The sequence below is a fragment of the Euphorbia lathyris genome, chromosome 10 (assembly GCF_963576675.1).
Source record: "Euphorbia lathyris chromosome 10, ddEupLath1.1, whole genome shotgun sequence".
NCBI classification, from domain to species: domain Eukaryota; kingdom Viridiplantae; phylum Streptophyta; class Magnoliopsida; order Malpighiales; family Euphorbiaceae; genus Euphorbia; species Euphorbia lathyris.
Window position 1 is genome coordinate 30,602,344 of NC_088919.1, and position 5,615 is coordinate 30,607,958.

The window sequence follows — 5,615 nt, forward strand, 5'->3', positions numbered from 1 at the left end:
AATCAATACCAAATAGTAGGCATCAAATCAATACAGAATCAACAAACAGTAGCAAACAAATCACAAATTTAACTTTAGTAACATTGGGACTTGAACAGTGAATCTCTAGAGCAGTAAAGACATCATGGATGATGAAATAACAACCTCAATAGCTGCTACAACCCTGTTGCTAAGAAGGTTATAAACTGTTTAGGCATGTATTTTAGTAGTAAAACCATTATGCCTCGAGGAAATTTCCTTCAATAGCATAACCATTAAACCAATCAACTTCCAGACATCAGGATATTTACCTTGGCTTTTCTAATTGGGACACTAAAACTGGAGTCTAGTACCTCATCTGAAATAGGAAATGACTCAGCCGTACCTGAACCGCAAATACATAATCAGGAATCACAACTTCAAATAGTACTATAATCACCAAAAATCCAACATGGTGGTTTCATTTATTAAAAGCTACTTACAACAAGTCTTTTTTCAAAAAAACAACCGGATCTCTTTTGGTAGTTATCCTTGTTGAGGTTTTAGTGTCCTATAGACAATTGTTCTAGGATACAGACCTAGTGTAAATGAAGTGTTCTTTATATCATTTGTTTTAATGAGATATATGTTTTATTACTATATAAAGGCAAACCCTTTTAAGCACTAAATAAAGTCTAATAAAAGGAAATCCGTAAGTTTGTTTAAAGTGATTATAAAGTGTTCATACAAGCATGAAGTGAGACAAAACTTTATAATAAACTAATAAACTTAAAACCACCCCAAGTCAAGCAATATGTTTAGGATTGACATATCGCGGTTAAGACTTGCATGTAACAATGTCTTCTGTCCGACAGAAAGCTGATCTCACAAGCTTCATATATATAGATATCTGGACAGTTACATGGATCCAATGAAAGGTAGTTCATTAGAATTGGGGACCCGACTTGAGATAACAGGATGGGTAGATTCTTCCTTGTCACCTGTTCATCTCATTGGTATTAATAGGTATAAATAATCCTCAGACTCAAAGGAATGTTAATTGGTATTCTGGATTACGGAATGTGACGCTTTGACTCTGGTGTAACACGATCCTTAACAGAGATGACTCTGGGGTGTGAACAACAGACGTTGGGTATCATAGGAAGTGATTGCGGGATCGTTATACATTGGATTGAGCATTTATCACTCTCGATAAATGGGAGATATGTCCATGGATCGCTTGTGGAAGTCTTGACTCTAAATCCTTGCAAGGTGATAGCTTGAGATTGAAATGAGATTTCTCTTAACCTATCTAATTGGAGTTGACTCGGCCAGAACAAGTAAAACGAACGTCTCGCTATATGTGACTTAACATCACCCATAGTCATAAGATTCAGTTCAAGGACGTAGTTGATAAATGATCGAATTATACCGTAACTAATACGGAAAGGTCAACGACAGAATCAACCTGTCTTCTTATAGCTCTAGGGGAATGATTACGGACTTGCTAATCACATACTCTGTACATTATTCCGTTATGCAAAGATTAAATATAATTCTTTGAAAATTATTTAATAACGTTGCATACGGCTAGAAGCGATAAGAACCTAATGGGTCACACATAAGACTTGGAACCCAAAAGAGAGACAAATGTTAATTAATTGACGGAAGCCCAATTGAGACCAATAAGGCCCAATTACCATGGGGGCGATTTTTATGTATGTAGATACATAAATAATTAACTTGATTTTATTAATCCTAATTAGATTAGGATTATGAATTAAATTAATTAAAGGATAAATAAGTTATGAGTTTTAATTAGATTATATTACTCCTATTATTATCCAATAAGGTTATTGTTATTATCTTTTATATTTAGATATATTAATAGATCATATTTAAGAATTCTATTCCGAATTGAATTCTTATTCAATAAACCTAATTCTATCTAGCTAATGATTAGATACAAGAAAGATTATAAATACCCCCTATGTAGATTTTCGAAATCTACTATTGATTCCAGGAGAGAGAATTTCGAACCCCCCTAGCCGAGGACGAGATTCCATCGCTTCCTTCCGTTAAATTGATTTTCATCTCTTTCTCTTTATCCTTGATCTTGTGTTGATTAATTAGAGACAGTCTACTTTGGTTGTTAATAAACGGTTGATTCTAACTTGATCTTTTATTGTTTTGTTTTGTGCTCGAGAACTCGAAGTAAGAGTTGTGGGAACTTCGTTTGCAACGGTAGATAGAACATCTAAAAGGTATTTCTTCTTATCCCTCTTTGTATGAAATAACGGTTAACGGATCTTGGGGTTAATGGAAATAGGTTAAAAATTTTATATTTCCACTGCTATACGTTAGCCTATTTTCCTTCAATCCTCTCATGAGTAAGGACCCAACACTTTCAAGCAAACAACACTACAAATGAATCCAAACAGTTGTTATGAATCGGAAAACAAATTAAGAGACAAATTAACCCAATGAAGAGACAAATTAACAATCTAACAGAAAACAAAGCTAACACTGGCTCCAATTGGTGTTCCTGAAGATAAAATGACACTCCTAAAAGGGGTATATATGGTCACATAGTAAGACATGGCCTCTGGCTCCAAATTCCCATTGCAAATGCTTTGAGAGACATGTATGTGAAATGCGGATATATAAACCAATCTAGAATGATATCCATCAAGGAACCACTCACATTTGGTTCAGATGACCTGTGCCTATCACCAATGGGTTGTGTGGAGCTATAGAAACTAAAGCCTGTGTAAAAAAAAACCCATATCATATGTTGCAAGGATGACGACTTGGAGATAACATGCCAAACCAATTCTAGGCATGGAAATCTGGATAATGCTTTTAGGTTTTGAGGTAATCATCAGAGTTGCTCTGCATTTTAGATGCAGCTAGAGGACTCAAAGATCAAAACAGCCTGAAAGCAGGTGAATTCAGATCATGGAAAAACAAGCATCATTTAAATATGTTGAATTATATCCAAAATCCTTGGGAAAATGAATGAAAAATATTGGAGCCTTGAGCAATGCGTGTGTGTTAAAAGAGAGCTCTATGAAATAAACATTCTGCATAATATGCGGAATCAGGACACTAGTTGTGAAAGAAATTGAATACGAAAACAAATTTCCACCATGTTTAAGCTCATTCTCCAGATAATCAATTGAATGCACTAAATTGCTAATTTAAGCAGATCAAAATCTAAGAAGCAATTCAAACCTGTTAGCACATAATCTATACAAAGAAAATCTGAAAAAACTCAATGTTAGTTGTTCTTGCGTTTTTTAAGACTTCAAATTAAATGATAAAAATAGAAATAAACACATAGCAGATTCAACATTATTGTGCATTCTTTTGGGCACAGCTATATATCACATAATATCATATGATATGAGTTTATTAAAACTTACATTGCTAATTAAGTAAATGGCCGGTAATCTACTCATTTCAAACACAAATTAGCAGCTCAAGTCCTTATCAATTAATAACATGATCATCTCTAAGGCTTACAGCTTTTCAAGTATGACGAGAAAATAGAAAAGCTATTGAGTGTTGAACATTAGTTGGGACCAATGTTTTGTGGTTATCTAGTTAAGGATACATTGTATATTTCATCATGGAAAAGAGCTTGTGGCATGGCATGGTGTCAATTCAATGATTCTCATCTTTCTCTTTCAGGCTTTTAAAATCTTTGAAGAACTAAAGCCCTTTCAATTGGGGAAACAAAATATGTGAATGTAAGGTCCAATTTAGTGATATCATTGTTAGGGGGAGAACTAACTGTACCTATAAAATAGTAGAATCTTAAGTTTAACGTATACTAAAAGGGGTATTGCAAAAACTTGATTTTTTTGATCTGATATCAAGTACCATTTTTGGATTTGGAAGGAAAGAATCCATCTATTTTCTTGAAGCTAATGCTAAGACATGTATGCATATATACATTAATTTTTATGGATCTGATCTCCAAGAATGTACCAGCAAATAATGCGGCATTGGCAAATAGTAGAGTAGATTACCACAGATTTTAAAGTATATGTGAACATATTAGTAACATGTACAGCCAAATTCAGCCAAACCAGATATCAGAAGGAAAACCTCAAATTATAAACATGTACAAGATAGAAAATCAAGAAAGGTATCAATTTGCCTAACCAAACAGACATGATTCAGGGATAAAGACTAAGTTAATCCCTACCAACCCTCAACAATTTCAAAGCCCTAGTTGATCTACGAAATTCGAAACTATAATTAGTTGGCAAGCATATCATTGGAGCATAGGGATCCCGCAATCATGAGAATATCAGATTAAACAAATCAAATATTAAAAACTGGGACCAGAGTTAATTAGGGCACCTTGAAGAAGTTAGATTAGTTGTGGAAGAAAAGAAGGAGACGGAGGCCCAATCATCTCCGCATAATTTTGGTCCCAATAGCCAGATGTCTCTGTCTGCATTTGAAATATTTGAAATAGAAGAAAATGTTTGTTTCATAGTGCAATGAAGAGACAAATTAACAATCTAGCAGAAAACAAAGCTAACCTGTAATGTTGCAACCAAAAAACGCCATAAATCGGAAAAGATAAGCACTGAATGCAAACAAGAGAGGAGATTGTAGAAGATTCATGGCATGCTCGAGAGAAGATTGACTTCCCTTCAATTTCATGATCTATCAACAGGACATCGCAACTGAACCAATTGTTTGACTTCCCTTCAATTTCAGAAACTTGAAAAAATAGGACATCGCTCCTCAGCTTCTTGTAGAAGCTGCTGAACCTGCGAGGGACGAGAAGAATCCTTCTTGCCATTGGAGGCGGCAAGTCGAATCTAGGTGAAGCTGAATTTACGGTGTGTGAATTGAAGAGCAGTGGCACCTAGGGTAGAGAGTGAGAATGTGATGGAGATACAAATTCGGAAAATCAAATGGCAAGACATTGCTAATGGAACCTTAAATCAAGTAGCCGTAAAAGGAGGAGAAAGCAGAAAGGGAGTAGCAAGCGACGAAGTAGAGAAGGACGACAAAGCAACGAGGGAGACGATCTCAGAATCGGAACAACCCAAATGGAAAAATGTAATTGCACGATGAAGGGAGAGCAGAGGACGATGAAGAGAAAGACAAGGATAAAGGGATTAGCTGTTCAATTTCTTAGGGCAAGAAATTAGGTTATTTGTGTGAGACTGCCTCTTTGTTCGCGTTTAAATTGTGATTGTTCATTTGCATCAGCCCCAAAGCAAGAGCGATGCAAATGATCATATTATTTGCATCAGTCCTTTAAAAGGGCCGACACAAATAAATCAATTGACATTTGCATCAGCCCATAATAGATGGCCGATGCAAATAACAAACCTATTTGCATCGGTCTTTATTAGCGACCGACGCAAATACTCTATTTCATAGCAATTGCATCGGCCCCTTATAAAGGGCCGATGCAAATGTATTTTTTGCATCGCGAGTTAGAGGGGCCGATGCAAATGAGGCGATGCAAATGAACATTTTTCCACTAATGGTTGCAAGTGATTGAGATGAGCATCCAGGGTGGGACTATAGACTAAGATGTCATCAAAAAATACCAACACAAACTTTCGCAGATAAGGTTGAAAAATGGAATTCATGAGAGTTTGAAAAGTAGTTGGGGCATTGGT

The 5,615-nt window shown here is 35.5% G+C and overlaps 1 long non-coding RNA gene across 1 annotated transcript; it reads right to left on the reverse strand.

The window, feature by feature from the left end:
- LOC136209345 (uncharacterized) lies at positions 1–5,204 on the reverse strand. The gene is made up of 3 exons (XR_010677504.1): positions 4,515–5,204; positions 4,330–4,423; positions 1–364 (listed from the first exon to the last, which is right to left on the reverse strand). It is a non-coding gene; the product is annotated as an uncharacterized lncRNA (long non-coding RNA).
- Positions 5,205–5,615: the final 411 nt, after the last annotated feature.